Raw genomic sequence first — 26,911 nt, forward strand, 5'->3', positions numbered from 1 at the left:
ATGCAGTGTTCTTCAACCACAGTTTTTGTTGATCGCTTAAGTTCGCTGTGTCTGCAGTGTTCCTTACATCTTTCTTCGACAGCCCTCACAGTCTGCGTGATGTACGCCTTACCTCATTTGTATGTAATACGGTAAACACTCCGTTTACAGAGCCCAGAATCATCATTCACCGAACCTAACAGCGCACGCGTTTTCGGAGGTGGAAGGAAAGGGAATTTAATGTATATCGAATAAAGATTCTGCCGATTTTGTTTGATACTTGGTCGGCGTACGGCATATACGCCGTTGTTTTATCCTCCTCTTCTTATTCTATTTGCTGACTTCTGCCTTCTGCCTGAAACAACGTCGGATTTGTCTCCCGCCATATCCGTTCTTGAATACGTCCTTAAAGTGACTGAGCTCCCTCGGTTCTTTGTCCGATATTGCCAGGGCTCCTTTTTATGGCCCGTTCTTCCTGGGCCACCGTGCATGTCACTTCGGAACCATCTCGAATAAGTAATGGAATCCCACGTTGGTCTGTTTCCAGTTGGAGTTAGGTCATCTTGTATGACGTAACACACTGCAGTTGCACGAGGAGATACGTATTACTGTTGTTGTTTCTTATCGACCGTTATCGAAATCGTTTTCCGTCGATTTAAAAATAGACTTTCCAGATGCTGTTTACATTCTGAATTCGCGAGCAGCTGATTGCCTTCGATATGGTTACTGCCTCTATCACCACCTATATCTTCAGCCGCAAGAGTTGCCAGTACGCAGTTGCTCATCTCGGAGGGATAGTCATTGTTCCACTCAGATTAGGTAAGTACTCCACTACTCTACACAGCCAGTCAACTTCATTTCGTCCGTGTTGGAATATTGTTTGGATACTGCGTCTGTTAATGAAGTAAAAGACAGTTTAAAATAATTGTCTGTGTCACGCAGTCTTATTTTCTTCCGCGACAGGTTTCGAGGGCTTGCACCCTCATCTTCAGATAGATGAGTGGACTACATGAATATTTCTTCTCCTAGATGTAGCTATTTGTCTGACTTGTCTCCATTTAGAATTAGCGTCAGCAAAAGTCACATTGCAGGTGATACGTTACTAATCGGTTGTAATGCTTTGTATCATTTGCCATCCAACTGTGTATTATACATAACGACGTGCAGTTTGCATTTTGTGGGAACATCTTAGAAATGAAGCGTAATAATTGTTTTAACTTATCTCTTAAATAGCCACTTTTCGAAATCGATCCACAGGTAACTGCCAATGGCGAATATACGAGGGTTGGAACTTTAATAATGGGAACTATTTATTTATAGCTCGTACAAAATAGATACGTGTCTCAAAGTTTTACTGACCTTCAAAGTTATCACCAGCATTGTGTACAACCCGTTGCCAGCGATGTGGAAGTTGTTGGATACTCTTAGCAGTGCCAGTTGTGTTGACAGTTCGAGCGGTGCTGTCTATTGCCGGACGAATTTGTAGCAGTTCTGAATGGAATGCCGTGAAGTGTTTCCTTCAGTTTAGAAATCGACTTGAATTTACGGGGGCTTAATTCAGGGGAGTGCAGTAGGTGGTATAGCACTTAGCAGCCCCCTCAGTCAGACGAATCAGTAACAGCTTGCACTGTACGTGCTTGAACATTGTCCTGCAAAATGATGGTCAGGTCTTGCAGAAAGTGTCATCACTTCTGTCTCTAAGCTGGTCGTAGGTCCGAAAGAACAGACACCATATTCAGATAAGTATATAATTCTGACAATACGTTGATAGTCTACGGGTTACTCCTGTTCGATAACACCGTTCGTTTCGATAATCTGACGTACATTCCCGTTATGATGTCTTAATATTCCATTTCATTTGACTTACTCAGAAGTATATCATAGTTCTCATTGTTGTCTGCCCAATCTACGCTTCTTGGCCGAGGATAGCGGCCTGTTTCGGATCCATTTTGTGCTTTGTTCCCTGAAGGAGTCACTTCTGAGTGTCCTTTGCTGCACGTCTCGTCAGCGGCAGACTTCCTGAAACTCATCTTCAATCTTTCGTCAACTCTTCCCATAGCAGCTGTGCCTTTGCCTGTGAATCTTCTTGCATACTTCTCCCTTACAGTTGGTGCACAGCTCTCGGCAGTCGGATATGCTAGCCTTCTCTTTACGTTACGTTTCCTAGATTTCCTGGGTGATCTCGACCGCTATATAGACGAATCTGGGGACTTATCAGAGGACTCAGATGATGGAGTCGTCAAAGGAAACCTCTTTTTTCCAGGAGATTCGTGGCTATCTTTCGCCATTTTTTGACGGAAGATTGCTCCCTACTCGGTAACATCTGGTACATTGCAACTATTTTCTTTCTCAGCTAGTCCCTCAGTCGTGGTGTCTCTCTCAGTTCTGTTTTCCTTGGCCCCCTGATCCATCTGGACGGCTATAAGAGCAGTATTTGTACCGTTTCCAGCTCCTACTTGGTCTCGCACCCCGTCATTGGTCGTGTGTATTAGAGCATTGTCGCGTTGTTCTACCTTGGGTGAGGTCTGTTTGGTCTCCACATCAGATGTAGATGGTTTTACATTCGAAATGTTAGAGGGGTCTGCACTAACAACAGTGTCGTCTTCAGAAGTGACACTGTTTAGGGCATCATTGGCATTCTTTATACAGGGTGAAAAGTATTTAAACCGCCAAACTCTGGGAGGTTGTAGGTGACATCAAAACAAATATTTTTCCCTACTGTCATTTTTTCCTAGGAGGATTATTTAAACCGGTGGGGGGCCGTATTACGCTCTTCAGTTGTTAGATGGTTCAAATGGCTCTGAGTACTATGGGACTTAACATCTATGGTCATCAGTCCCCTAGATCTTAGAACTACTTAAACCTAACTAACCTAAGGACATCACACAACATCCAGTCATCACGAGGCAGAGAATCAGTTGTTAGAGAGCGCATTACGCGCTTCAGTTGTAGGCAACTGCCGTCCACCAGTGTAGTAGTGCATTGTCTCTGTTTACTAATGGAGCGATACACCTGGAGCGAGTACACTGATATGGTTGGTGCGTACTACGTAGCGCTCCACAGCAGACGAGCTGCACAGCGGGTTTATCAACAATAACCTAATCACCATATCCCGCATCATACGATCTTTGCTGCTGTGTACCAACGTCTGCGTGAGACCGGGTCATTTAGCAGATTACCTGGACAGGGACACCGCCGCACGGTAAGAACGCTGCAATTTCAGGACGCTGTCTTGCAGCATGTGGAGCGGGATCCTTCAATCAGCACTCGTGCTATTGCACGTAACATGGGAACGAATCAGACGAATGTAAGAACAGGCCTATGAGAGCAATTGTTACTTTCATTTCACTTACAGCGTGTCCACAACCTGGAACCAGTTGATTATAAACCCAGAGCACAATTTTCGCAGTGGTACCTGGTCATTGTGAAATGCATCCTACATTTCCACCTTCTGTGTTGTTTACCGATGAAACAACGTTCGGGCGTGAGGGAGTCTTCAAAATGCACAATTCGCATGTTTGGTGTGAGGATAACCCACATGCCACAGTTACTAACACTCATCAAGTGCGGTTCTTCGTTAATGTGTGGATTGGTGCTGTTGGGGACTGTTTAACTGGGCCGTATCTGCTACCTAGACCATTAAATGGCAGGCGCTATTACAATTTTCTCGCCAGAGCATTGCCAGAATTGCTGGAAGACGTCCTACTCCCTACAAGACAACGTATGTGGTTCCAACGTGACGGGGCGCCGGCATATTCCAGTCATCGTGTGCGTCGATTTCTGGACAGACGGTTCCCAGAAACGTGGATTGGCAGAGGTGGTCCTGTACCATGGACTGATCGATACCCAGATATGTCTTCTCTAGACTTTTTGTGTGGGGAGAGATGCGCAACCTTGTTTACGCAACTCCTATTGCATCAGAAGGGGAGCTGTTTGCCCGGATAGTAGCAGCAGCAGGAACAATTTAGGATACTCCGGAGGGGTTTTGCCCGTCTCAGACAGAACATGATCCGACGGTGTAACCTTTGTATCCGTGTCAATGGAGGCATTTATGAAAATCTATTGTAATTGAAATTGGGTTGTGTTAATGTCTTGTCTTTTGGTCATAAAAAAATGGAAAGTGTTTGTTGGTTTTATTAATTTGCCGCCTGAGAAATCTTCCTCTACCGGTTTAAATACTCCTCATAAAGAAAAATGACGTTAGGGGCAAATATTTGTTTTGATGTCTCCAACAACCTCCTAGAGTTTGTCGGTTTAAATACTTTTCACCCTGTAGACACGATTTGCCTAATTACAGTTTTACTTATGTCCGTAGTGTTGGTGTCATTCCCCTGATCCGCAGGAAGTTGCCCCTGCTCCTCCGAAATCTGTTCCGTCGGTCGCGTATTTGTCACGGCACCCGCATAAGTTAACTTCATTTGAACAACAGGTCCTGCGCTTGTACCTTCAGCACACGATAATTGCATGGACACTCCTTCTACTGCATTCAGCTCGAATGAGCTCTGTCGTATTACTCAACGCACACGTCCTTGGTTGACCATCATATACAACCAGGACCCGATAACCGCATACACTGCCGGCCGAAGTGGCCGTGCGGTTCTAGGCGCTGCAGTCTGGAAGGCGAAACCGCTACGGTCGCAGGTTCGAATCCTGCCTCGGGCATGGATGTGTGTGATGTCCTTAGGTTAGTTAGGATTAACTAGTTCTAAGTTCTAGGGGACTAATGACCTCGCCGGCCCGTGTGGCCGTGCGGTTCTAGGCGCTTCAGTCTGGAACCGCGTGACCGCTACGGTCGCAGGTTCGAATCCTGCCTCGGGCATGATGTGTGTGATGTACTTAGGTTAGTTAGGTTTAATTAGTTCTAAGTTCTAGGCCACTGATGACCTCAGAAGTTAAGTCGCATAGTGCTCAGAGCCATTTGAACCACTAATGACCTCAGAAGTTGAGTCCCATAGTGCTCAGAGCCATTTGAACCATTTGAACCGCATACACTAACATAAGATGGAATGTGCCTGTGAAGTTGTATTTTAATCTGGTGGACACAACAGGGAACATGTGGTTTTAGGATCAATTTTCTGCGACATTGGATAGCATCCAGCCGTACGGTCTAAGAACATTTTTAATTTTATCAGCCGGCATTTCAAAAGTTCCAACACCCTGACCGTCCGGATACCCATCCCAGCAAGAGTCACAATAGCATCACTGGCAGTGCCGCCTGAATGGTTGAACTTAATTATGCCATCGCATTTTTCAACAATGGAAGCACACAACTCAGCAGTAACCATTTTTATGTAAGTGGCATTCGTCACAAGAGACAAATGAACACCCACAAAATCAGATTCAGTAATCCTAACTTTTTTAGTAAACATAGCCTTAATTCCACAGCCTTAGGGCGAACAAAATTACGATCAAATCCAAATTTAATTGTGTCTTTTCGAAGGTTATTAAATAGACTCATGTTTCTCTGCTAAACCAATCGCAAAGTAGAAAGAGCGCTCGCAGAAACGACTAACCTCGGATGCGGGTAAACAAATGTTTGTGAATTCCTAAGGGACCAAACTGTTGAGGTCACCGGTCCATAGACTTACACACTACTTAAACTAAGATAACGCTAAGGACAACAGTCACACCCATGCCCGAGGGAGGACTGGAGCCTCCGGCGGGAGCGGCCGTACGATTAGTAACAAGGCGCCTGTAACCACGCGGTTACTCCGTGCTGAGCACAGGTAAACAGCCTTGTTGATAACATGCGTCCAGCGGAGCCGCCACACGTCTGTCCTGTTCGGCGGTTGATTGGCGACTATCTCAGTGAGCTACGACGGCGCGTCCGTTAGTGCAGACGATACATTTTCTTCTGCACATTTTAATGTACTGCTCTGCGTGCGTGAGTTGCCAGCTCCCCGGTGTAGTATCTATGTTTTCAAAATGTACCCCATCTAATTTTGTTAGATAAACGTCTGTCTTGGATCTGGATGAGAAATAGCATGCCGACCTTCCAGTGCGGCACTTTTTCTTCACGCTGTATTGAATTTACCGGCTGTATTTCGCGAATTTCCATCACATATGCTTTATCAAGTCATATACATTCTCAATGAATATTTACTATCATTTACGTTTACTTCCCGGTCGCTGTGGCTGAGCGGTTCCACGCGCTTCAGTCTGGAACCGCACGACCGCGATGGCCGTAGTTTCGAATCCTGCTTTGGGTATGGATGTGTGTGATGTCCTTAGGTTAGTTAGGTTTAAGGTCGAAGGGACTGATAACCTCAGATGTTAAGTCTCATAGTGCTCAGAGCCATTTTACGCTTACTTTCCTGTTTGGAAATTACCTGAAGTGATTCATTTATACGTCTGCCAAATATTTTGTCGCTAGCAGTGCGAGACCCGTTTGAGAGACTTTACTGGTCTCATACAGATACGATTTTATGTACAAAGACTAAAGCGACGAGTTGAAACCGAACCTGGGTCACCCACGTGCTAGGCAGGTGCGTTTTACCGTCAGCTTATTCACTTTTTTCTTCTTTTTTAAGTTAATTAGCCGTTCCACCTGCGTGGCAGCCAGACGCGCCGACCACTTTTTTTTCCCTTAAGGAATGGACCAGTGGGGGTCCAGGGTGGCGCGGGATTAGAGGAGCGGTCTGAGGCGCTGCAGTCACGGACTGTGCGGCTGGTCCCGGCGGAGGTTCGAGTCCTCCCTCGAGCATGAGTGTGTGTGTTTGTCCTTAGGATAATTAGGTTAAGTAGTGTGTAAGCTTAGGGACTGATGACCTTAGCAGTTAACTCCCCATAAGATTTCACACACATTTGAACATTTGGCTCAGAGGGCAGAGTAGGCAGGGGTCGAATCCAGAGGGCTGGCCACAGTGTCCCCCTCACTGCCACGGAGCCTATGGGGCACAGGAAAGTGAAAGCTACAGGAATCAGCAGAAACGGAAGGCTTTGTTTCTGTTTATTTATTTGTATTATTTCGTAATGTTTACTATTATTATGAAATCATGTGGTACAGACGTCCCCCACACAGAAAAAAAAAACAAAATACTGGGTAAAAGGATGGAAAAATAAATAAAATCCGCGCACTTACGGCCCACTCTCCCGTCCGCGAAGGTCAGGGTTTAAATGACTCTGAGTACTATGGGACTTAACATCTGAGGTCATCAGTCCCCTAGACTTAGAATTACTTAAACCTAAGTAACCAAAGGACATCACACACATCCATGCCCGAGGTAGGATTCGAACCTGCGACCGTAGCGGCAGCGCGGTTCCGGACTGAAGCGCCTAGAACCGCACGGCTACCCTGGCCGGCAGAGGTCAGGGGTAGAATCGATCAGGGGCGGGTTAAACTCAGACAGCCCTCAGATCCAGACAGTCCGCTAACAAATGGGAGATCTAACTAAGACCCCTCAAAGAAAGTTAGCAAATAACGTTCGGTAATGTGGCATGTGTTCGAGCACTGCATGGGCTGTTTGTAAATAGGTCGATAAGTCGAGGTGGGATTTAGGTCCTTCTGGAATAAGTAACCGACCGCCCTTCCCTTGACCCAGGTAATGGCAGACGTTTGGTGCTGGAAAAGTGTTTGTACACCGGGTATAGAAGCATTCGTGGTTCGATGGTATCTAGTGGCACTGGATATAGCACGCAGTCGTTTCTTACACGAAAGGAAACAACGAGGGGAACCCGAAAGTCCAGTATTGTGCAGTCGCTGTTTCGTGGCAAATTTCACTGTTGACTATCTGATACCACATTGCCGGGATGTCTGTAGGGAGGAACGGCTAGTGGATGGTAGTCCACACAACGGGCCACCGGATGGAGGGATATTTCGCCTCCACCACATAACGAGGAACTCCGAGCAATAGTAGGTTGTAAAAATCCTTGGTCCTGCACGGACGTGTATCTAGGAGGATGGATGTGTGTAACTGTAGTCGACGAAAAAGGCCGAAATGTGAGACAAATGAGGCGCGATGTGGCCGACAGACACTGGTGGTGAAGTGGAAGCAGCCCTGAGGACCTCAAGGACAGCGTAAATGTCTTATAATGGACTTTAAACGTCGAACCAGCCGTAAGACAATAACTAAGGGTCGCCTGAAGATTGCGCCCAATCACCGTCAGCAGAGGGAGCGTCTGCGTGACATGGACCAGTTTTGATGCCACATAACGAGTAAGGAACTCAACCCATCGAAGTGTGTCCTGGAAGAGCAGGAAGTTCCGGCGGACGTCGTTACGGAAGATGTGTAACAGGCGGCGGAAATTCGTCGAGGCTCTGTGGGTGACAGTGGGGCTAAAGGTTATGCCCAGGTGCAGGAAGACCGCACTACCGACAGGGGTGCCACTTCAACTCCCTGGAAGCCTCATCCAGTGTACATCGCAGAAGATTTGGCGGCGTTCATAGAACTGCCAGCAGCAGCCCTGTATTAGGATAATACCTCAAAACGTGTGTATGTATATTTCTCTGTCAAAGCAAATTTTTTAACATTTGTACCATTTGTTAGGATAATATCTCAATACTTGTGTATGTATATTTCTTCGTCAAAGCAATTCTTGGAAATAATTCTTACTTGTTAGTGTAACAATGTTGAAATTAGTGTCTAGGAACAAAAACATTTTTCTTGCACATGATATTTAGAAAATGTGTTAGGAATAGATTTTACTTAATTACTACATTTATAAAAACAATATTTCTAAGAAAATCGATGTGAAAGACTCCTCACTTTCGATAACAAACTTCTTAAAAAAACAAACATCACACACTTAAATAAAAAAAAGAAAATAATTAAAAATTAATAATAGAATAAAAATATTCTTCTCTTGTCATTTTTAACTATAATGTGGAAGAATATAAAAATATAAATTAGTAATACAAACTAGCATCGAACAGAATATCGTGGCTGAACAATATGCAAGAAAATTTAGATAAATTAGAAAATTTTTGACTGACTTAGACAACGATTCAATCATTGCCTAAATTCAGTGCAAAAATTAAGTTCGAAGGGTGGAGATATGTAAGGTGTCAGGCAAATCCAACACCTTACATGAAAACGCTGACATGATAAGCAAATCCAGTAGTATGTCACATAGCTCCGAATAAATCGTGACATTAAATTAACCAAAGTAATACGAGTAACGAGTGAGCAAATGGAATACCACAGACTAACACAAGAATGCCTAAATGCATGTCGTACCTTCCCACCGTGAGGCAGACGCAGTTCCGAGGGGAGAAACGAGGACAGAAGCCGAGAGCAGAACCGTGTTAAGCTACAAAAGGGAGGGGCTGGGCACGCACGCCGCGAGCCTACCTGTACAACTATACAACCCGCAAGTTTTAGCGTGAGGCTTTTTCGCGTCTCAGGTATGTCAAGGACAACCCCCAGCCCATGTTAAAAGCTAGAGCCCTCCAGAAAAGCAGTATAGATCTTACGATAACACAAAAAGGGCCACTACCACCCGCAAGTTTTAGCGTGAGACTTTTTCGCGTGTCTGTTACATTAGGATCACTCCCCAGCCCATGTTAAAAGATAGAGCCCTCCAGAAGAGCAGTATAGATCCTACGATAACGCTAAAAGGACCACACTAGCTGCAGGTTTTAGGGTGAGACTTTTTAGCGTCTCTGTTACGTTGCAAACTTTAAAAAACATTGCCCCACCACGAAAAGTATAACGTTTCTTATTGGATAGACAGAATTTTTGTAGGCGGAGCTTAAAGTTAACATTGAGACCCTGATTGGTCAGATGAAAACATAGCCAGATAGTTTTTTTAAACTAACTTCGGTAAATTGTAGTAAGGAGAAGTTAGAGGAGAGTTAGTTCCGAGACGGCGGGCTGGATGGCTGCTGCGCCGGCCGCTGCCGCCCTGACGCTGCTTAGACACCGACAAGGTAATGAACGCACGCGATGCCGCATTTTTGAGCGCATAAGGCTTCACTCAGAACTGCAGAAGTCTCATCTGTTACACCCCTTTTTTCCGTAAAACTAATGGTGATCGTTAATTAAAACTCATGGTGTTCACATTTGCCACTTGAAGAACAGATCTGAAACGCGATGATTTTTCTTTTATATAGTTACTGAGAAGCCACATCAGCTACTGTAATTTACGACAAGTTAGATAAGTTATTAAAGATAATTGAGGGTCACTGTAGACCATTTTGATAGTTTTCTCTTTTGTGAAACTTAAATTAAACCTAGATTATAGATGTGATATGGCATAGGTCATCCTTCGATCGATTGTAGAACTTGGAAACACATTTAGGGAATATCCGTTCACATTTTTGTTGAACGCTGTTGGTTTTTAACATCCTGTATTAAAACATTTCCTTTTATCAATAGTGCAATTTATAAACGATGTTTTGTGATTAGAATAAATTTCCAATGGTAAACTTAACTGCTTTTTCGACGTTATTTTACCAGCTAACTAAAAATAGGAAAGCCTTGAACCCTTTCCACTATATTTAGTTAGAATTAAGATTCTTTTACAGGGAGTGCAGTGGAGCTGACGCTGAGATAATTTAGTATATGGTTATATCACCGCTAGTCTCACTGAACTCTTCTGAATTCTACATGTCATGTGTGGTCTGGCGTCTCCTTACCAGCAACAGGTCCCAGGTTCAAACTAGTTCCCTAAAAAACACGCTCAGAGGGTCGTTGCGCGAAAGTGGTAGGGAGACACGATATAGAACAATCAGACACCACCATGAATGTTTAGAAAATGGCGACCCTGCCAGGATGGTAAAATACCATGGTTGAAGGTCGACCATATGCCTAACTAGGTCAGAAAAATATCTTTTTTAAAAAATTTTGTAAAAAAAAATTTCCTCCTACAGTTATAAATAGACGTAAACAGTAACCTCGGGGATTGATAGATAGTAAAAGTATTCAAGAAATAGTGAGAATTCTATCAGTGACAATAGCATAATTAAGTTATGAATTTTGAAAATTGTTAGAATTAAGTTTTCTCTCCAATGCAAGCGCAGGTGGCAGATACATCGTTGACAAGTTGGTTCTGTCCCAACAAGTAAGTGAATGGATTGTCAGTCTTGGTAGTGTCAAGTCGTGTGAACCAAAAGGTTATGAAACGTGTGAGATCGTATGAGCGCATTTTGACGCGAAGTAGGGCGCGTGAAATGCTTTTAAAACAGAAAATAAGGGATTCGGAAATATTAGCAATGGCAGATCGAGACCTTGACCGAATTGAGGTAGAGACCCAGCATGAAAATGGAAAGAGAATAGAGGACAGTACAACAGACGATGCAGTATCGCGAGAAATAGGACAGATAACGCACCATAACGAGGATAATGTACGCCAAGGCACAGAAAACCTAGGCCAGCATACGACAGAGCAGGAAAGTAGAGAGACAGTCGATGAGGATTCTAGCTTGCGTTTTGAATACGTAGAATCCATACTACAAGTAATCAGAGCTCCCTCAGCACAGAGTACAAGGAATGCGAGCAGAAACGTGTCACAGCACAGTTCAATGCAATCGGTTGCGAATCAACACTTGGGCGAAATCTCAGAGCGTAGGACGTCGGAACAAAACGCAATAGGACCCATCAATCTGGCAGAATTATTACAACAAATTACGGAAACCATGACAAGGCAGAATAAAGAAATAGAGAACCAAATTCAAATTCAGAATGCAGAAACCACGAGACAAATGCGTGAGATTAAAAAACAAAACAAAAAAAATTCAGTTACACCTAAGTTATATTGAAGACGAGGCAAAAGAATCTCGAGAAGTGATAGGAAACTTAATAATAGGTCACAATCAATTGAGAACAGACATTGACAAGGTACAAGCGGACGTACAAACATTGCGAAATGACACTGAGGACGAGATCAAAACATTACGTAACAACACCCAGGCAGAAGTCAAGAAAGTAAAGAAACAGATAAACGAAATTACTAGACAAGCAGCAGGTACAGCGCGTGAAATTGTTGAAAAAAGTGTGTTGCACAAACGTATCACAAAAGCAGCGCTGAAAAGATATGATAACCGCATAGTCAAAATAGAAGCGCAAACGAAGCGACAATTTCAGGAATTGCGAGCAGAGTTGTTGCAAACCATTGAAGAGCGTAGTGAACAAGATCGAACAAGCACTGAGTCTGCAACCACATCCGTATCTGAAACAGCACCGGAAAAACAGGTAATTAAGGAAGACATTATGCATTTACTATTCCAATCACAAGCGGAATGTAGCATACGTGAAATCAGACAGCCTACACCGCGGGTACGCGAAAGTTACAGTGGAAAATATCCAATGGATCTACCACAACCGGAAAGAACGACGGAAGAAATGATCAGAAACAAAAGTGGCGAAGAATCGAGAATTTCATATGGAACTATGATGAAGTACGACAACGATCATTTCCTCACAGTCAGAAAATTTCAACACTTTCGAGAAGGAAACTCATTACATCCACGAACTTTTATTGATCAATTCCGAGTAGGATTACCAGAACACTGGACGCTAGCACACAAATTAGACTTTATATGTGCACACATGTCAGGAACAGTCGCAGAAACTATGCAGAATGTTGCAGCGACATGCCGATCGTACGAAGATTTCAGAGAGAAGTTTCTCTCACGATATTGGTCCAGCGAAGCACAGAACAGAGTGAAGTACGAATTATTACAGAACCCATATTTTGAAAATTCAGGAGAGAAGAGTCCCGTGAAATTTTTCGAAGTAATGGCAAACAAAAATCAATGCTTAGATGTACCATACAGTGACGGAGAGTTGATTAAATTATGTGCGATGAAGCTACCATTGAAATACCAGCAATCATTAGTAGGTCGGGGAGGCAATGACGTCGAAGCATTTAAAGGTATTCTAAGGGAACTAGAGTTCATATTTTTGGAAGATGATGCAAGAAAAAGACGAAGCGCACGTGAAAACGAAAGCAAAAAGCAGTGGAATCCACAAGACACAGTACGAAGAAACAATTACGAACCACGTGATAACTTTGCACCAAGAAACCAGAATAGATTTCAACAAAGAACCGGTTATACATTTAGAAGAGAATATGGGAATAACTATAATTCACTCAGGAACGGCAACAACTATTACAGAGGGAATAACGACAACCGGAATGGGTACTGGAGAACCAATAGACCGACAAATTATCAACAAAGAAACCACTATCAACAAGCTGAACAAGGAAAGCGAATACAGATAGAAGAGGTTGAGGTAAAACCACCAAACCCCAATAAACGTTCGATTTGACAGCTAAGCGCCCAATGCCAAAGAGAATGATGCACCGACCCAGGACAATTGCAGCACCTTGAACAGAGAAATCAAAATCTTATCACGAGAAGAGAAGAAGGAAGAAACAAATCCGCGGGGACCAGATGAAAACGAAGACAAGAAAATAAGAATATCATGTTGGGACGAAATTAATTGGGAGAATACTGACGAGGAAGAAGAATTACCAGAGGCATGCACAACGAAAGTAGGAGGAAAGGACGAAGTAATGAGTATTGCAGAGCTATTTGAGATGAAAACCAGGGAAAGCGAATTCAATGAGGATAATGCGCAGTCGACAGAAGTTGAAAATAAGTTACAAGTGGGCACACAACCCAACGTATATACTGAAGGAAGTTATGAAGCGATAATTAGAGCATTTAGATGCAATTATGTGGAAGTAGCGACGAAGAAGGAGAAGATAGACGAGGATGAGGAAAAAGTAGAGGATGTAGAAGAAAGCGTAAATGAAGGAAGAAATAGAGAAGAGGAAATAAAAAAGAGAGAAGTAGCAGTCGCAGCTTATCCTACAGAAAGTTCGAATTCACAAGGGAAATTCCTAAAAAGACTCATGTATGATTCAGTGGAGGATTCGTTGATGCAAGAAGAAGAAGAACAGAACCAACCCTTTCAAATTCAACCAGTTGTGAAGGCCATGGTAAAGAATATCCCAGTCAATATTGTAATTGATAGTGGAAGTGAACTGACTGCGATCTCAGAAAATTTATTCATGCAGTGTAATGCCAATGAGGAATTGCCAGTTCTGAAAACATGTAAGATTAAAGTGAGAGGTCCTACTAGAAACAATGCTGCGGAAGTTACGAGACAAACAAGATTAACTCTTTCGTGCCAAGGTCAAAAGATCGAAGCCAACTTCGTGATTATACCTAAACTAACTGTAGATTTGATTATAGGTGCAGATTTTTTAAATGAGAGACGAGCGATAATAGATATGGGAAAAGGTAGCGTAACATTCGGGAATATCACACTTCTCTTTGAGAAAAAGCTAAAATTAGAAGAAGTACCAGTTATAAACAAACAATTAAGAATGATGCGAGATAAAGAGGATGAAGAATTAGAATGGTATGCACAAAAGGGGGAATCGCCTCAACTAATATTAGAAGTCCATAAAGAAATCGACAAAAAAAATTGCAAGAAGTTCAAGGTATTTTGGAACACAGTAAAAGAGAATTAGAAGGTATTTTACGAGATAAAGCAGAGGTATTTTTACCTATAGCTGGCAGTATTAAACACTTTCAGTACAAGTTTGAAGATTAATTTTATTACTCGTAAATAATCAGCACAATATATCAAGATTATGTTGCAGATAAGATCGTCAGGTGAAAGAAGAATGAAGACAGAGGAAGGTGGGAAAAAGACAGTAGTTCCAATAATAACACCAATAGTACGATAGATTAAGGTGAAGGGATCAAGCGTAGATAGTCTAACAGCATGAAATACTAAAATGCCATACACCACGACACTACACAAAAATAAAAAACGAATTTGAGGATTCTTGAGTAGACGTTAAGACTCCAAATATCTTAGAATTGTAACATGGAAAGGGCGCCGAAATTTGTAAAGCTTTTTAAGTAGGCGCAAAACAAGTAGATACTAGACATATGTTAGATGATTATAAGTAAAACTTTTGTAAGAACCATTGTAAAAACTCCAGCAAGGAAGAGATGCAACGACCCACAAGTTGCAACGCGAGATGTATCAAGAAAGAAAAGGACGTAATTAGCAAGACACGATTCCTACATAGCAGGAGCGTCGAAAGAAGGGAATGGATATCGAAACCAACTGAAGGCCCTTGTAGCGAAAGTGGGCAATAAATTTGCCCGCTAGGTAGAACCTTGCTGGGATGGAACAGGAAGCCGCACAGTGACAGCCCTGCAGAGGCGCCACGGGACGCCAGGACACCGGATTTTCACCGCTCGTAAATCCCAGGGCGCCCCCGACTCAGCGGAGCGAGCAAAAAACGGCCGGACGAGAAGACCGCTTGGGCAAGCCACCGCTGGCAAAAAAATATGCGTAAAAGTCACACTACTGCTATTAAACAGCACGCTGATGCACGAAACTGAAGAAGAACTTCCACAAAGTAAAAATGACGCGCCCAAACAATTTATCAAACTGTTACTAGGACGAGAACTTCAAAGCGACTAGTTATCAATAAATATTTCCATATCCTGCCCAGAGAAGAACCAAGAAGCAAGTAAGAAGCAGAGAAAAAGCGGGAAAAACAGAAGTTGAAGATTCACAAGATTGAGACCAAGAAAGAAGATGGGTGAAGAATAGACGACATACCTTCCCAAATCCCTGTCCTATTGTAAACTAGTTGTCTGCGAAGTATTACAACGAAAAACGACCGCATTCAGCGACACATAACGATGAATTTCACGCATACAAAGCCAGTAAACCACGAGATTCTGCACTCACAGCTCCATTCCATTATGGGACCTCCACAACAGCAACACACACTTCCAAAGCCATCAAGGAACGACGAACGAAGCTGTACATCAAATACTTGCCCACATCCATCTCGCTCAAGTCCATCATGTTCATGCAAAAACATTCGCCAACCTCATGCTTGAACATTCATAGGATTGTGTGAGTGTGTGAAATCAAATTATGTGATGTAGGAATTGTGCAAAAGAAACGTGTGAAAAATTAAATAAGTTAAGAACACCAGACAGCTAATAAACTAAAAGATAAGTCATTGACTATGGACTTACGTAAAAAAATAGACTATCGATAAAAATAGTCATTAGTTCTGAAATGGACAGTATATAAAGAAACAATATGCCACTTATTTTCTCCTCATAAAAATGAAAGAATAACTATATTTTACTTAGTTTCTCCTTATAAAAACAAAGAATAAAAAATTATCTTGTTGGATGTTTTCCCTTTCTTTAACATTTCTACCATTTATTAGGATAATACCTCAAAACGTGTGTATGTATATTTCTCTGTCAAAGCAAATTTTTTAACATTTGTAAGGATAATATCTCAATACTTGTGTATGTATATTTCTTCGTCAAAGCAATTCTTGGAAATAATTCTTACTTGTTAGTATAACAATGTTGAAATTAGTGTCTAGGAACAAAAACATTTTTCTTGCACATGATATTTAGAAAATGTGTTAGGAATAGATTTTACTTAATTACTACATTTATAAAAACAATATTTCTAAGAAAATCGATGTGAAAGACTCCTCACTTTCGATAACAAACTTCTTAAAAAAACAAACATCACACTTAAATAAAAAAAAGAAAATAATTAAAAATTAATAATAGAATAAAAATATTCTTCTCTTGTCATTTTAACTATAATGTGGAAGAATATAAAAATATAAATTAGTAATACAAACTAGCATCGAACAGAATATCGTGGCTGAACAATATGCAAGAAAATTTAGATAAATTAGAAAATTTTTGACTGACTTAGACAACGATTCAATCATTGCCTAAATTCAGTGCAAAAATTAAGTTCGAAGGGTGGAGATATGTAAGGTGTCAGGCAAATCCAACACCTTACATGAAAACGCTGACATGATAAGCAAATCCAGTAGTATGTCACATAGCTCCGAATAAATCGTGACATTAAATTAACCAAAGTAATACGAGTAACGAGTGAGCAAATGGAATACCACAGACTAACACAAGAATGCCTAAATGCATGTCGTACCTTCCCACCGTGAGGCAGACGCAGTTCCGAGGGGAGAAACGAGGACAGAAGCCGAGAGCTGAACCGTGTTAAGCTACAAAAGGGAGGGGCTGGGCACGCACGCCGCGAGCCTACCTGTACAACTATACAACCCGCAAGTTTTAGCGTGAGGCTTTTTCGCGTCTCAGGTATGTCAAGGACAACCCCCAGCCCATGTTAAAAGCTAGAGCCCTCCAGAAAAGCAGTATAGATCTTACGATAACACAAAAAGGGCCACTACCACCCGCAAGTTTTAGCGTGAGACTTTTTCGCGTGTCTGTTACATTAGGATCACTCCCCAGCCCATGTTAAAAGATAGAGCCCTCCAGAAGAGCAGTATAGATCTTACGATAACGCTAAAAGGACCACACTAGCTGCAGGTTTTAGCGTGAGACTTTTTAGCGTCTCTGTTACGTTGCAAACTTTAAAAAACATTGCCCCACCACGAAAAGTATAACGTTTCTTATTGGATAGACAGAATTTTTGTAGGCGGAGCTTAAAGTTAACATTGAGACCCTGATTGGTCAGATGAAAACATAGCCAGATAGTTTTTTTAAACTAACTTCGGTAAATTGTAGTAAGGAGAAGTTAGAGGAGAGTTAGTTCCGAGACGGCGGGCTGGATGGCTGCTGCGCCGGCCGCTGCCGCCCTGACGCTGCTTAGACACCGACAAGGTAATGAACGCACGCGATGCCGCATTTTTGAGCGCATAAGGCTTCACTCAGAACTGCAGAAGTCTCATCTGTTACACCCCTTTTTTCCGTAAAACTAATGGTGATCGTTAATTAAAACTCATGGTGTTCACATTTGCCACTTGAAGAACAGATCTGAAACGCGATGATTTTTCTTTTATATAGTTACTGAGAGGCCACATCAGCTACTGTAATTTGCGACAAGTTAGATAAGTTATTAAAGATAATTGAGGGTCACTGTAGACCATTTTGATAGTTTTCTCTTTTGTGAAACTTAAATTAAACCTAGATTATAGATGTGATATGGCATAGGTCATCCTTCGATCGATTGTAGAACTTGGAAACACATTTAGGGAATATTCGTTCACATTTTTGTTGAACGCTGTTGGTTTTTACCATCCTGTATTAAAACATTTCCTTTTATCAATAGTGCAATTTATAAACGATGTTTTGTGATTAGAATAAATTTCCAATGGTAAACTTAACTGCTTTTTCGACGTTATTTTACCAGCTAACTAAAAATAGGAAAGCCTTGAACCCTTTCCACTATATTTAGTTAGAATTAAGATTCTTTTACAGGGAGTGCAGTGGAGCTGACGCTGAGATCGTTTAGTATTTGGTTATATCATCGCTAGTCTCACTGAACTCTTCTGAATTCTACATGTCATACGTGGTCTGGCGTCTCCTTACCAGCAACAGGACCCAGGTTCAAACTAGTTCCCTAAAAAACACGCTCAGAGCGTCGTTGCGCGAAAGTGGTAGGGAGACACGATATAGAACAATCAGACACCACCATGAATGTTTAGAGGTAGAAGGACGGGTCCTCAAAATTACAGACCAATATCCTTAACATCGGTTTCGTGCAGGATTCTCGAACATATTCTCAGTTCGGATATAATGAATTTTCTTGAGACAAAGAAGTTGTTGTCCATGCATCAACACTTCTTTAGAAAGCATCGGTCCTGCGAAAAGCACTCGCCCTTTTTTCACATGATATCTTGCGAACCATCGATGAAGGGTATCAGACGGATGCCATATTCCTTGACTTCCGGAGAGCGTTTGACTCGGTGCCTCATTGCAGACTCCTAACTAAGGTACTAGCATATGGGATTGGTTCCCAAATATGTGAGTGGCTCGAAGACTTCTTACGTAACAGAACCCAGTAAGTTGTCCTCGATGGGGAGTGTTCATCGGTGGTGAGGGTATCATCTGGGGTGCCCCAGGGAAGTGTAGTAGATCTGCTGTTGTTTTCTATCTACATAAATGATCTTTTGGATAGTGTGCATAGCAATGTGCGGCTGTTTGCTGATGATGCTGTGGTGTACGGGAAGGTGTCGTCGTTGAGTGACTGTAGGAGGATACAAGATAACTTGGACAGGATTTGTGATTGGTGTAAAGAATGGCAGCTAATTCTAAATATACATAAATGTAAATTAATGCAGATGAATAGGAAAAAGAATACCGTAATGTTTGAATGCTCCATTAGTAGTGTAACGCTAGACACAGTCACGTCGATTAAATATTTGGGCGTAACATTGCAGAGTGATATGAAGTTGGACAAGCATGTATGGCAGTTGTGGGGAAATCGGACAGTCCTCTTCGGTTCATTGGTAGAATTTTAGGAAGATGTGGCTCATCTGTAAAGGAGATCGCTTATAAAACACTAATACGACCTGTCCTTCAGTACTACTCGAGCGTTTGGGATCCCTATCAGGCCGCATTGAGGGAGGACATAGAAGCAATTCAGAGGCGGACTGCTAGATTTGTTACTGGTAGGTTTGATCATCACGCGAGGGTTGCGGAAATGCTTCAGGAACTCGGGCGGGAGTCTCTAGAGGAAATGAGGCATTCTTTTCGTGAATCGCTACTGAGGAAATTTAGAGAACCAGCATTTGAGGCTGACTGCAGTACAATTTTACTGCCGCCAACTTACATTTTGCGGAAAGACCACAAAGATAAGATAAGAGAGATTAGGACTCGTACAGAGGCCTATAGGCAGTCATTTTTCCCTCGTTCAGTTTGGGAGTGGAACAGGGAGAGAAGATGCTAGTTGTGGTACGAGGTACCCTCCGCCACGCACCGTATGGTGTATTGCGGAATATGTATGTAGATGTAGATGTAGGACTGCTCGAACCTCAGAGCCAGAGGAAACGAGGAGGAGGGGGTCAACAGCGTATGCTCAACAGAGAAAAGTGTGTTAACGAAAGGGGACGCCGAAGAGCTCGTTCGTCACGCCCCCAATGAGTGGCTGTAGGGCAATAGCATACAGGAGGGTAGAGAGGGGTAATCCCTGCCGAATTGAATGGCGGATGAGTACCGGTCCTGCTGAACGTCCATTTGGACTCGTGAACTGGTACTGCTGTAAAGGCGCCGGAGGACGTCGATGAAGGGAAGTGGGATGCCCATGCGAGCTGCGACCAAAAACAGGAAACTATAGCGCACTTTATCGCAGACCCAATCGTAATCTATAGCGACGACCGCTGCACGGAGTCTCAAGGCGGCCTCCATCGCAATTAAGTCGCGGCATTCCCCTGTGGTGGTCTGTGTGTTAGCCTGTCATCCAGGCGTCGTTTGTTCTGATGAGAGGGCATGAGGGGGTATTGTCGGGAGACGCATCACCAGTAAGCAGGCGAAGATGTTGTAATCGTCGCTGAGTAGGGTGAGCGGCCTATAGCTCGTGACCTCGAACCATGGGCTGGTTTGAGGGCCAGAATGATGAGGCTCTCAACAAAGGTGGGTGGGACTGCTCGATCAGTTCTTGAAACATAGTCGTCCATCGCATTGCCACGAATCCTCGGAAGGCTTGGTTAAACACCACAGGTAAGCCATCAATGCCAAGCGGTCAGTTGACTACACCCTTATAGACTGTGTGGGATCTGGTGGCCAGGGGAGTACGGTAAACTCATCTTGGTGCTCTTGGAATCGCGCACGTACACTGAGAGCTGTGAGACATATTGTTTTGTAATGTTGGGAGATTGCATCGTGCAGAAGAAAAACAAACTGCATGTAGGGACAGATATAGCCTCCAAGAATAGATGTACACTTGTATTGATCAGTTGTGCCTTCCATAATGACGAGATCACCTGTGAAATGCTATGAAAACATTCAACTATCGACGATTGTTGCAGAGAGTTTGCTTGCAGCCGTTTCATGCCGTACACGCCACTGGCCGCCCATCCGCTGGAGCATAAAATGTGATTCATCTAAAAAGGCCACTTGTCACCACTCACTGGAAGTCCATTTGCGGTACTGCAGTGCAAATTCCAGCCTTCGTCGTTGATGAACAGCAATCAGTGTGGGTGCATAAACCAGATGCCTGCTGCGGAGGCTCAGATGCAGCAACGTTCTCCAAACAGTCGTTGAGGAGACGCTGTTGTTATCTGATTGGGCCATCTGGGCGGTCAGTTGCTCAACAGTTGCACGACTATTCGCCTACACGTATCTCTGCAGCCATCGACCACCCCGGACATCCATGGCATGTGGTGATGTTAGTTGCCTCAGCACCAGTTTTGGATAGTGATTTTTGCATGCTGACGTCGAAGATGTGGTCATATTAATGCGACTAGACCGTGTATTACTAGCAGCGCATTTGTCTAGAATAGAATATTGGAGTCGGGGCCTAAGTACTTGAGAAAACCCAACTAATGATCCCGCCTCATATCGACTGGATAATAGAACAGTCGAATACGTATTGCGTGTCAAGAACGACTTAGAGCATGAACATAGTCTCCTCGTAACTAAAGGAATAGTGTGACCTATTGAACTTCCCTTCGTACGTAAAGAATGAAAGTGCTGGAAAAACGTTATTTTAGTTTCAGACAGCTGAGAAAAACTCAACGTACTCAGAGAGTTTTCTCTTTACTTATTCTGAACATCACTAAGCTGACACACAATATTTTAGCGCAACGCAATCTGACTTTCAATAATGTCTACAAAAGAATGGCCCTGACTAACAATAGCCTATACCTTTCATGAATCACTTAGCTTACAAAGATCTTCGTTACTTGAACTACTGCATTACAGGAGCGCCAATAGTGCCAGCTAAATAAAAGATTCTAACTACTGATAGGCTTAGTTAGCAAATGAAAGATTTTTATAGAGAACAAACAATGTATTTACGTTAATAGTGTTCAAAAGTCATTATATATATATATATATATATATATATATATATATATATATATATATATATATATATATATATATATATATATATATATATATCAGTTCATGACATTCAATCTTACAAATCTCCTTTTTCTGACGAACGCACGTCCAAATCGTCCGCTCATAGTAGCCTCTCAAAACTCTGGTATCTCTCTCCCCACATCCACCACTGCTGGCAGCTCACCTCCAACAGCCCAACACTACGGGCTGTTCACTTCCAACTGCCCAGCACTACACTAGCGAATATTCCAACAATGAGTCCAATCAGTCGGCCATTTTCATACAGAGCACTATGTGGCGTTACCAACAAAAAAACCTAAACAGCCTACTTATGTTATCTTTGACCACATAACAAGGATTCGTATTCCATACTAAAAATACATATCTCCATTTTACTTGACAAAAGTGGACAAGTGTCTTAACTATGAGCACGGTCGTAATGTTCCGGTTGATCACTGTAGTTAATAAGGTGACCATTTGTGGACTGCTTACTCAGTGGGGCAGAGCTTCTGTTAACTTTTAGATTCGATAACCTTCAAACACTGATTGTAAACAGATGCACAGTTTCACAGATAAATGATCTTGAAGGCTGATAAACAGACACAATTGCTTATTTTAAAATAATTTTTATTTGGTTTTAGCAGTTCATGGTGTGGGTTCCTGTAGTCATGTCCTAGTTCATGAACCACGGGCAACGTATGAGTGGCCAAGTAAGTGGCCCTGACAGTCGGGATACCAGTTACTTTGGAATAAGACTGGGCATCTCGAACATATTCTGAGTCGTGGTCACCTTTGTGCTCAGACGGCAAAGACTACCAAATCCACCGGTTAGTCCCTCAACCGTTAGGGGTAAAACTCAATGGGACTCGGGGAAAGTAAGGCTAGCAACCTGATTCCCTGATACTTTAAATATGATACTGGTAACAATCAGAGCAAAATGCCTCGGACCTTTGGAGGTGGCAGAGTCCCACCTCTAATTGACAAAGTAGGGACTCCTAAGATAGGACTCAGCAAACGAATGGTAACGAGATGGGGAGCTATTAATATCAATGGGGGCTACTCTGGGGAGAAGGTAGAGCTGGCAGAGGCTGCAACGAAGATGGGGTTGGACGTTTTAGCTGTTAGTGACATTCAGGTACGGGGTGACAAAGAAGAGGAAATGGGAGAATACAAGGTCTACCTGTCAGGAGTCAAAGCAGGAATAGCACAATGGGGTGTAGGGCTTTACATCAGGAAAGAAACGGAACCCAGCGTAGTTGCAATAAGGTATGTAAACGAACGACTGATGTATATAGATTTGACAGCGTCTAGCAAGAAAATTAAGATTGAGTCAGTATATTCGCACTGTGAAGGGACAATTTTTAGGTAGTTATTAGAGTAAAAGACAAGGACAGTGTTCTGCTCATGGGTGATTTTAATGCCAGGATTGGAAATAGAACAGAAGGGTATGAAAAGGTTATGGGTAAATTTGGAGAGGATATGGAGGCCAATAGGAACGGGAAACAACTCTTGGATTTCTGTGCCAGTATAGGCTTAGTAATCACAAACTCCTTTTTTAAACATAGTAACATTCAGTGGTATACTTGGGAAGGCAGGGAAACCATATCTGTCGTTGACTATATAGTAACAAATCAGGAATTCAGGAAGGCTGTGTATTCATCGGATTCTTTGATGACACGGATCACTGTTTAATCTGCTGTGATATTGCTATTGTGAGGCCGAAAGTGCAGGAGGTCAGGTCCATATGTAGGAGGATAAGAGTGGAGAAACTTCAGGATAAGGAAATCAGGCGCAAGTACATAACAGTGATCTCAGAAAGGTACCAGTGAGTTGAATGTAGTCAATTACAGTCATTGGAAGAGGAATGGACAAGGTACAGGGACACAGTTCTAGAAGTGGCTAAAGAATGTCTTGGAACAGTAGTGTGTAAAGGTAGGATTAAGCAAACAGCTTAGTGGAATGACACAGTCAAGGTAGCCTGTAAAAGGGAAAAGAAGGCGTATCAAAAATGGCTACATAGTAGAACTCAGGTATACAGAGAAAGTTATGTTGAAGAAAGAAACAAATCCAAACAGATAATTGCAGCATCCTAGAAGAAATCTTGGGAAGACTTTGGAAACAGGTTGGAGACTTTGGGTCAAGCTGCTGGAAAGCCATTCTGAAGTGTAATTATCAGTCTTCGAAAAGGAAGTAAGAAAGAAATGACAAGTATTTTGGACAGGTCAGAAAAACTGCTGGTGAATCCTGTTGATGCCTTGGGCAGATGGAGGGAATATTTTTAAGAATTGCTCAATGTAGGTGAAAATACGATCAGTAATGTTTCAGATTTCGATGTACAATGGGATAGGAATGAAGATGGAAATAGGATCACATTTGAGGAAGTGGAGAAAATGGTCAATAGATTGCAGTGCAATAAAGCGGCTGGGGTGGATAAAATCAAGTCGGAACTCCTCAAATACAGTGGAATGTCAGGTCTTAAATGGCTACACAAGATAATTGAAATGGCGTGGGAGTCAGGACAGATTCCATCAGACTGGACGAAAGCAGTAATCACACCAATCTTTAAACATGGAAACAGAAAAGATTGTAACAACTACAGAGGTATCTCTTTAATCAGCGTTGTGGGTAAAATCTTCTCAGGCATTGTTGAAAGGAAAGTGCGAGTATTAGTAGAGGACAAAAAAATGGCTCTGGGCACTATGGGACTTAACATCTGTGGTTATCAGTCCCCTAGAACTTAGAACTACTTAAACCTAACTAACCTAAGGACAACACACACATCCATGCCCGAGGCAGGATTCGAACCTGCGACCGTAGCAATCGCGCGGTTCCGGACTGAGCACCTAGAACCGCTAGACCACCGCGGCTGGCAGTTGAGGACAAATTGGATGAAAATCAGTGTGGGTTTAGGCCTCTTAGAGGTTGTCAGGACCAGATCTTTAGTTTACGGCAAATAATGGAGAAGTGTTACGAGTGGAATAGGGAATTGTATCTATGCTTTATAGATCTAGAAAAGGCATATGGCCGGGTTCCTAGGAGGAAGTTATTGTCTGTTCTATGAGATTATGGAATAGGAGGCAAACTTTTGCAAGCAATTAAAGGTCTTTACATAGCTAGTCAGGCAGCAGTTAGAGTTGACGGTAAATTGAGTTCATGGTTCAGAGCAGTTTCAGGGGTAAGACAAGGCTGCAACCTGTCTCCACTGTTGTTCATATTATTTATGGATCATATGTTGCAAACAGTAGACTGGCTGGGTGAGATTAAGACATGTGAACACAAAATAAGCAGTCTCACATATGTGGATGACTTAGTTGTGATGGCAGATTCGATTGAAAGTTTGCAAAGTAATATTTCAGAGCTAGATCAGAAATATAAGGACTATGGTTTTAATATTAGCATCTCCAAAACGAAAGTAATGTCAGTGGGAAAGAGATATAAACAAATTGAGTGTCAAATAGGAGGAACAAAGTTAGAACAGGTGGACGGTTTCAAGTACTTAGGATGCATATTCTCACAGGATGGCAACATTGTGAAAGAACTGGAAGCGAGGTGTAGCAAAGCTAATGCAGTGAGCGCTCAGCTACTCTCTTCTGCAAGAAGGAAGTCAGTACCAAGACTAAGTTATCTGTGCACTGTTCAATCTTTCGACCAACTTCGTTGTATGGGAGCGAAAGCTGGGTGGATTGAAGTTACGTTATCAGTAAGGTTGAGGTTGCGGATATGAAAGTAGCTAGGATGATTGCAGGTACTAGTAGATGGGAACAATGACAGGAGGGTGTCCACAACGATGAAATCAAAGAAAAACTGGGAATAAACTCTATAGATGTAGCAGTCAGGGCGAACAGGCTTAGATGGTGGGGTCATGTTACACGCATGGGAGAAGCAAGGTTATCCAGGAGACTCATGGGTTCAGCAGTAGAGGGTAGGTACCTGGATTCGATAGATAATGATTTTGAAATAATAGGCTTAACATCAGAAGAGGCACCAATGTTAGCACTGAATAGGGGATCATGGAGGAATTTTATAAGAGGGACTATGCTCTAGACTGAACGCTGAAAGGCATAATCAGTCTTAAATGACGATAATGATGATGATGATGGTGATGATTTAAAAGTTCGAGTTTGAACACTTTTCTTTTCAGTATGTGCGCGACAATGGGGACAGAGGTCAACGCTAATAGTGATTGTGACAACAGGCAATCTTCTGTTGCACACAAGACTCGTGTCATAGGATAGAGGTATGAAAAAAACGTCACATCTGGCGATATTGTGAATATGTGATCGTTGTCAAGCTATACGCTAGCCATTGCCATAAGTAGCGCGATGATCGGTGGTTCGTAAATGTGGGCCGTATTGTCATCTTACGAACGCGAAGAAGATTCCAGGAAAGAAGGAACAATCGGTGATACTGATGTGGCGATCGATCGCTTGCTAAGACCGTAGACTCGATTTTCACCTTGCCGTAAGTTCTCGAATCAGCCTAATATCTGTTCCGTACAGAGACGCAACTGCAGCTTTGGGAACCAATTCATCTTCCAGACCGCATATCATCGATGGCGAGAAGTTGTTCTGAGCCTTCAGCGAGCAATCATATGCATGCCTCTCATAAAAAAATCACACTTGACTCGTTATATGTGATTTCATGCACTCTGTGGAGGGGTACAGCAACACTGCAGCTGTTTTCTGAAAGCACTTGAACCGCGAATTAGATTACAGAGTGAGTCTCGCCATCTGTTCCGAGGGAACTTCACGTCGCTGACAGTACTCGTACTGTGTTTTTGGGACCAACCACTTATTTCACTACCGAGCGAGGTGGCGCAGTGGTTAGCACACTGGACTCGCATTCGGGAGGACGACGGTTCAATCCCGTCTCCGGCCATCCTGATTTAGGTTTTCCGTGATTTCCCTAAATCGTTTCAGGCAAATGCCGGGATGGTTCCTTTGAAAGGGCACGGCCGATTTCCTTCCCAATCGTTCCCTAACCCGAGCTTCTGCTCCGTCTCTAATGACCTCGTTGTCGACGGGACGTTAAACACTAACCACCACCACCACTTATTTCACTACATAAGTTTCTTAGGTGTCGTGACTATAGGGTTTTCATTCTACGACTTCACATGAGACTTCCTCGTGATGCAGGCAG

The 26,911-nt window shown here is 42.7% G+C and overlaps 1 protein-coding gene across 1 annotated transcript in view; it reads left to right on the forward strand.

The window, feature by feature from the left end:
* The first annotated feature begins 749 nt into the window (after nt 1-749).
* LOC126272529 (solute carrier family 52, riboflavin transporter, member 3-B-like) overlaps nt 750-26,911 on the forward strand; it is a 107,690-nt gene continuing 81,528 nt past the window's right edge. Inside the window, exon 1 of the mRNA XM_049975443.1 lies at nt 750-798. The gene's annotated coding sequence lies outside the window, so the exon portion shown is untranslated. The remainder of the gene's footprint in view (nt 799-26,911) is intronic.

This window comes from Schistocerca gregaria, chromosome 5 (assembly GCF_023897955.1).
Source record: "Schistocerca gregaria isolate iqSchGreg1 chromosome 5, iqSchGreg1.2, whole genome shotgun sequence".
Taxonomy (NCBI): Eukaryota; Metazoa; Arthropoda; class Insecta; order Orthoptera; family Acrididae; genus Schistocerca; species Schistocerca gregaria.